Consider the following 7,970-nt stretch of genomic DNA (forward strand, 5'->3'; position numbering starts at 1 on the left):
ATCTTGGTCAAAAATTTCACTCCATGATCAAATTATTATCTTAGGTGGCAAAATGACGATTTTGCCCTTGAATATCAAAATTTCTAATTTTACCCCAAATGAACCCTCGAACTCCGAACAATCATTTTTAGTCATTCCTGAACTATAAAATATTAAATTTCATCCTACAATTCCTATTTGAACTAGTTCGAGGTTAAATCAACTCAAGTGTACCGTTAGGTACGATATCGGGTTTCGTCTTCTCTTATGTGCTTTCCTAGCATAATAACATGCTACTCAGTGCATGTATGTCATGACATGTATTTATAGGGTCGGGTTTTACAATACTACCCCCCTAAAAATAAAATTTTGACCTCAAAATTTCACTTACCAGATTCAACAAATAGATGCGGGTATTGGTTCCTCATCTGATGCTCTACTTCCCATGTCATTTCCTTCATTCGAGCATTTTTCCACAATACTTTGACCATTGAAATACTCTTGTTTCTCAGTACTCGATCCTTTCGATCCAAGATACTCACAGGTTGTACCTCGAACTTCAAATCGTCATGCAACTCGATCGGAGGTGCTTCGAGGACGTGAGAGGGATCTGGTACATATTTCTTAAGCATGGAGACATGGAAAACGTTGTGGATCCGATCTAACTCTGGAGGTAATTCTAACCGATAAGCCACTGGTCCAATCCTTTCAATTATTCGGAATGGTCCAATATATCTCGGGTTGAGCTTTCCCCTCTTCGCAAATCGAATCACACCTTTCATTATCCAATAAAACACCATAATTTATCATGATAGTATAATCAATAAGATTTAATACTTCAAAGTATTCAAATTATTACCTTTCCAAGGAGAAACCTTAAGAAAAACTTTATCATCGATCTCAAACTCCAAGTCTTTTCTCCGTTTATCTGCATAGCTCTTCTGCCTATCCTGGGCTACCTTTAGCCTCTCTCGTATAACCTTGATCTTGTCATTAGTTAGCTCGATCAATTCCACACCCACTAACTTCCTTTCACCTACTTCATCCCAACAGAGCGGAGTTCGGCACTTCCTTCCATACAAAGCCTCGTATGGTGCCATCCCAATACTAGACTGAAAACTGTTATTATACGCGAACTCCACCAATGGCAAATGTCTGTCCCAACTCCCAATAAAGTCAATGACACAAGCCCGTAACATATCCTCCAAGGTCTGGATAGTCCTCTCTGACTGACCATCCGTCTGTGGGTGAAAAGCAGTGCTAAATTTCAATTTGGTTCCGAGAGCTTCTTGAAATTTCGGCCAGAATCGAGAAGTGAATCGAGGATCTCGATCTGACACTATAGAAACGGGAACTCCATGTAGCCTCACAATCTCATCTATATAGAGCTGAGCCAGCTTCTCAATAGAGTATGTACTATGGACAGCTAAAAAATGAGCGGACTTAGTCAACCGATCTACGATCACCCAGATCGCATCCTTTCCCCTCTGTGTCCGCGATAATCCCAAAACAAAATCCATAGTTACATGCTCCCATTTCCACTCGGGAACAGGTAAAGACTGAAGTGTACCTGCTGGCCTCTGATGCTCCGCCTTAACTTGCTGACATACGAGACACTTTGCTACGAATTCTGCTACGTCTCGCTTCATACCCGGCCACCAATAATTCTCCCTGATAGTCCTATACATCTTGGTGCTTCCGGGATGTAATGCATAAGCAGATGAATGAGCTTCTTCCATGATCGCCTGTTTCAACTGGTTTCCCTCAGGAACACAAACTCGATCTTTAAACATCAAGACGTTATCCTCTCCAAATCTGAACTCACTGACTCCCCCATCGGTCAGTTTTTGAATTTCTTTTCTTAACTCATCATCAGACCTCTGAATGTCCTTGATCTGATTAAGTAACGAAGGTCGCACAATGAAGTTTGCCAATAAGGATCCATCCTCACCATTTCTCAACTGGACCCCAAGAGATTTCATCTCTATTAATGCTGAAAAATAACAACTCTGAAGTGCTGCTAAAGACGATGAAGACTTACGACTTAAGGCATCAGCTACAACGTTCGCCTTTCCCGGATGATAGTCTATCACCAAGTCATAATCTTTTATCAACTCCAACCATCGCCTTTGCCTCAAATTAAGCTCCTTTTGGGTGAGCAAATATTTTAAACTCTTATGATCCGTAAATATCCGACAATGCTCACCATACAAGTAATGCCTCCAGATTTTTAAAGCAAACACCACTGCTGCTAACTCTAAATCATGGGTAGGGTAATTTGCTTCATGCCTCTTTAGCTGTCTAGAAGCATAAGCCACAACTTTTTCATCCTGCATCAATACGCACCCTAACCCCAACTTTGAGGCATCACTATATACTACAAATCCCTTACCATTAACAGGAAGTGTTAAAACGGGAGCGGAGGTTAACCTGTTCTTTAGCTCCTGAAAGCGATTCTCACAAACATCATCCCACACAAACTTAACTCCCTTACGAGTTAGACGGGTCAAAGGAGCTGCTATTAAGGAAAACCCCTGAACAAACCTCCGATAATAACCGGCTAATCCGAGGAAACTACGAATCTCCGTCACTGTCTTAGGTTGCTCCCATTGTAAAATTGCCTCTACTTTCTTAGGATCAACATATATTCCAGTTCTCGATACTACGTGTCCCAAGAATACCACTTCCTGTAACCAAAACTCACACTTCGAAAACTTTGCATACAGCTGTCTTTCCCTCAAAGTTTGTAATACTATACGCAAGTGGGCAGCGTGCTCATCATTATCTCTCGAGTAAACCAGTATGTCATCAATGAACACAATAACAAACTTGTCCAAGTAAGGGTGGAACACCCTATTCATGAGATCCATAAAAGCTGCCGGTGCATTAGTTAACCCGAAAGGCATGACCAAGAACTCATAATGACCGTACCGAGTCCTGAATGCTGTCTTGGGTACATCCTGTTCTTTAATCCTCAACTGATGATACCCAGACCTTAGATCAACCTTGGAAAACACTGTAGCTCCCTGTAATTGATCGAAAAGATCATCAATCCTCGGTAACGGATACTTGTTCTTAATGGTCATTCTGTTAAGCTGTCGGTAATCGATACATAATCGAAGTGTACCGTCTTTCTTTTTCACAAATAAAACCGGTGCTCCCCATGGAGATATACTAGGGCGTATAAAACCCTTGTCCACCAACTCTTGCAATTGTACTTTCAACTCCTTCAACTCTGCCGGAGCCATTCTATATGGAGGGATAGAAATAGGTGCGGTACCCGGAAGTAAATCAATAGGGAACTCAAGCTCTCGATCAGGAGGCAGTCCCGGTAAATCATCAGGAAATACATCAGGAAACTCACTTACTATCGGGACATCCTCTAACTTAGGTTCCCCATTTGAAGTATCAATCACGTATGCCAAATAAGCCGGATACCCTTTTTGCACTAATTTCGAAGCTTTGATGGCCGAGATTACACAAGACGGTAATACTCGACGTTTCCCTACAAACACAATCTCTGCTCCCTCCGAATTTCGGAGAATAACTTCCTTTCGGAAACAATCCATGTTCGCCCGATGTGCAGTTAACCAGTCCATACCCAATATTAGATCAAAATCCAAGATCTCTAGAGGAATTAAGTCACCCCTAAATTCTTCCTCGCCTACCCTTACCCCACAGTCTCTATAACAACTGTTTCTAACTAGCTTTTCTCCTAAAGGGGTATGAATTACAATTTCTTCCTCTAATGGTGACAAGTTTCTATCAGCAATTGATGCAAATGTGGTGCTCATATAAGACCTATCTGAGCCAGAATCTATCAAAACATAAGCATCTTTATCAAATAAAGACATAGTACCTGTCACTGCTCCAGGTCGGACTTGTGCCTCATCTTCCGTCACAGCGAAAACTCTTGTCGAGGTACGAGTCTGTGGTCTCGAAGGTGGATGTGCCGGGGTATTACTCTCCACACCGGACCGTATGGCCACTCCCTGTCTCGGTGGCAACCCAGAAGAATCTCTCCTCTGTATATCAGTGCGAGCTGGTGAAGATGATGCAATTACCGTGGCTCGTCCTAACCGTGGGCAATTACTCCTAATATGACCCGTCTGTCCACATTGGAAACATCTTGTTGGCTCTCTACATAGCCCACTATGATAATTCCCACAATTTCTGCATCTGTCAGAACCTCCGAAACTCTTCCCAGAACCAGTCATAGCAGATCTGCTAAACCTCGAAAGTCTCTGCTGTGATGGTGGAAATGGAGGTCGAGGAGATGTCACGGAAACAGAAGTAGTGCTCCCTGAAGTCGTTGAGTCCTTGCCTCTTTTTACTGGATGACTAGAAGACATACCAGGATTCCTCCTTTTTGCAAACTCAGTTCGAATCCTCCTATTCTCAGTCGCGAGCTTCTCAGCCCGTAAAGCCATCTGTACCACCTCCTTATGTGGCTCCCTACCAGTCACTGTCATTCGCTCTCTAATCTCATTACGGAGCCCTTCCTCGAAATAACTGGCCTGATCCTGCTCAGATTTCACCAGATCCGGCACATATAACATCAACTCGTTAAAACGAGTCTCGTACTCCTCTACAGTTAGATTTCCCTGTTTCAAACTCAGAAATTCTCTCTTCTTTTCTTTCTGATGGAAATAAGTGAAATACTGACCATCGAATTCCCTGAGAAAATCAGACCATGTCTGAGGAGTAGCGGAACGGGACTTCACTGAATTCCACCAAGTACGAGCCCTCTTCTCTAATAATCTCGTAGCCACCATCAGCTTCATGTCGTCGTCTAATCTCATATCAGAGAGTGTCTCTGAAACCTGATTAATCCAGTCCTTTGCCACCGTGGCATCCAACTCACCCGTGAAAGATACACAACCCAATTGCCTAGCCTCCTTCAGCTTCTTGGAAATGGATACATCCTGTACTGGTGGTGGAACTAAAGGAGTAGTTGGAGGCACTACAGGTGGAACTTGACCAGTTTGAGCTTGACCAGCCATTGCTGCAAAGAAAGCTGCCAATGCTTGTGCTGCCTCAGTAGGCATGGCGGGAATACCCGTAGGTGGCTGAGGAGATGGAGGATGTGGAGGACTATCGGCCTGCTCAGCAGTAGGTGCTGCCCGAAGGGTAGATGCAGCTGATTCCTCCTCTACTGTATTTGGCTGATGACGTTGGGAACGACCTTTTCCCCTCCCAACCGATCTAGTGAGAGGTGGACGTCCGCGTCGAGGAGGCATTGTAATCTATAAAAATACGAGCAAGTTTAGGTAACCTTAGGCTCTATATGCAGATGCATGCATTCTATTCAACCTAACCTAACTTAACTTAATCCGGGGCCACACTGATATTGTAAATTTTTAAAACAACTTTAAAACTAAAAATTTTGATCTTTAAAACCAAAAGCTCTGATACCAATCGAATTGTCACGACCCGGAACCTCCCTCAGGCCCATGACAATCGCCGCGACGTCCCGATTGACACTCATTATCCGGAATGCCAACCGGAACCCCGCAAGGCTTACATATCAGTTTCTTTCCTTTCTTGTGAGCAATCATTGTTAGATATCGAGTCTTTAGAGAATATATACTATTTTAGATCAAAAACAATCAAAATAAAATTTTCGCCACATAGGGGTATTTTGGTCATTTTTTTCTCAAAAATTTCAAAACTGGCTAAAACGTAATATACAAGTACAAAATACATAATTCATATTCAAAATGAGTTTAAAAGTCTAAAATCTTCATTTAAAACGAAATTACGATTATTTGAATAAAATAAGAAAATAAAAGAAATATTAAGGGAAATATTCTATTTTCTTATAAAACAATATTTATAAAGTTATACGTGAATAATTTTTATAGCGTAAAAGCTAAATAAATTTATACATACTGAAATACAGTAAGCCAAAATATTTAATTTAATTTACAATAACCAGAGGGCCCCCGAATAAACAAAAGTAAAGAGGACTGTGAACCTACGATTTGGAAAATGCAGATCCAATAGTAGTCCTCGATGAGATCAGCTATCTACAGTCTATACTGAACCTGAAATGGGTGGAAAGGAGTTGGGTGAGATTTTGCAATCCCAATGAGTAAACAGACATTATCATAAATATCTAAAGGCGAGTAAAATGGAGGCAAGTTTAAACAATAAATTTCAACCCATTTCATAATGTTTTCAATTTATTTCTTAAACCATAAAATATTTGTAATTTACCAAAACAATTGTTAAGGCTTATGTCTTTTATTAAAACAAGGCTCAAGCCAAAACTAATCCTCGGGGATACCTTGGCCGAGGCATCTAACCGAGTCCGCCAAGGGTGTTAAAATATTCACACGTGAAACACATTTTTATTTTTAAAACCAGCCGTCCCTTGGCGTTGGCCGAGTTACACATTCACGTGGGGGTTCGACGTGAAGTGAGCTCTAATACTACCCCGGGAGTTACCCTCCTCGCCTCTACAACCGGAGTAACTATATAACTGGGTTTACCGTGCCCCTCTAATAGGCAGTCCACGGAAACCCGTCACTGCAGTGACTAACCCACCAATTTTAATAAAATTTCGACAGTATAGCGTGGCTTTTATTTATTTATCCAGCCTGCATAGTAAAATCAACTTACATAAATTTCCCAATGCATTCACAAAATATAGCCACATATACTCATTTCTCATAAGCCATTCCTAGGAAAATATATATTTTTCAAGTCAATTTGTAGCCTCCAATTACTCAATTTCATAATCAATACAATATATTTTTATTTGTCACATTTATTCCTAAAACATCAAAAATCCCGTTTTAATCTCGTTTTCATTTCATAAAATACATAAAGGGCATTTAAAATAAACTCTAGATAATTTACAATAATAATAAGTTTACTCACCGTTTGTACAAAATAAAAGCTTTCAAGCGCCCCGATCACTACTCGTCGGGTACGACTTCTTTGCCTTTTCCGGAAGGCTCTCCTCCTAGACACATTACAAAAATTTACACAATTCATCACATTGATGCTAAATCACTATATAATTAACTTAAATCCTATACTAATGCATGGTATGAAATGCAATAGCCTAAAACGACTTAAATGCGGTATTAACCTATTTTTGGCACTTTGCCCGATAAATTGCTAACGCGCTCCATTTTAGCTCTAAATCATCCCATTCTCTCTCCAACATTTCTAACCATTAAATATCAGCCAATAACCTTCTAAAAACAACAAAATCAGCTCACTCCCTTCCTTGGAAAATTCAGCCAAAAATGGGACATTAACTCGGTAAATTTTCTACTTTGTTTTTCTATCACGTTTAATCGTTTTTCATCATTTCTCTTCATTTTCCTTAGAATAAAATCAATTCATCATCATTGTACAGCATTGAGCATCCAGCCAAGAGTGGGTATTGTGAAAATTTACTGATTTCTTGCCCAATTTAATTTCTAAACACATTTAACTAACTAAAACTATCAATTTAACTAAAAATCAAAACCTAAAAATTTCAATTTCTCTCTCCTAGAATTTCGTCCAGCCCTTGATATCACTTTTTGATCTCTCTCCTCAAGCATGCTAAATGGAAATAAAGGCATAGGAAAGGTAGAAATCAAGCTAAAATCGAAAAATCTTACCGTTAGACGCGTAAACGGTCGAAAACCGCGAATTTCTCTTTGAATTTTCTTGTTTCTCTTTGGTTTTTCTTTTCTTCTTCCTTTCCTCTCTATTTCCTCTGTTTTTCTTCCTTATGGCCGGCCAGCACTCAAAATTTGGGTTTAAATGGCTGACTTTTCATTAAAATAATATTATTTCATTAAAAAATGCCATGTGTCACTTTCCCATTGGCCCATTTTTAAAATTTCATCCATTTGTTTCCAAATTTTCACCATACACTTGTCTCATATATTCATAGCTTAGATAAAATTCTCAGACTCATCCAAAGTCTCGGTGGAGTAATTTTTGCAATTTACACTTTTGCCCCCGTAAAAGTCAAAAATTACATT

At 40.1% G+C, this 7,970-nt stretch overlaps 1 long non-coding RNA gene across 1 annotated transcript; it reads right to left on the bottom strand.

Moving 5' to 3' along the window:
- Nucleotides 1-5,832: 5,832 nt before the first annotated feature.
- On the bottom strand, nucleotides 5,833-7,722 carry LOC148764629 (uncharacterized). Its single transcript, XR_016026409.1, has 3 exons — nucleotides 7,602-7,722; nucleotides 6,865-6,949; nucleotides 5,833-6,026 (listed from the first exon to the last, which is right to left on the bottom strand). It is a non-coding gene; the product is annotated as an uncharacterized LOC148764629 (long non-coding RNA).
- Between the last annotated feature and the right edge of the window lie 248 nt (nucleotides 7,723-7,970).

Source organism: Theobroma cacao, chromosome 1 (genome assembly GCF_053813885.1).
Source record: "Theobroma cacao isolate CCN51 chromosome 1, ASM5381388v1, whole genome shotgun sequence".
In the NCBI taxonomy this organism is placed as follows: domain Eukaryota; kingdom Viridiplantae; phylum Streptophyta; class Magnoliopsida; order Malvales; family Malvaceae; genus Theobroma; species Theobroma cacao.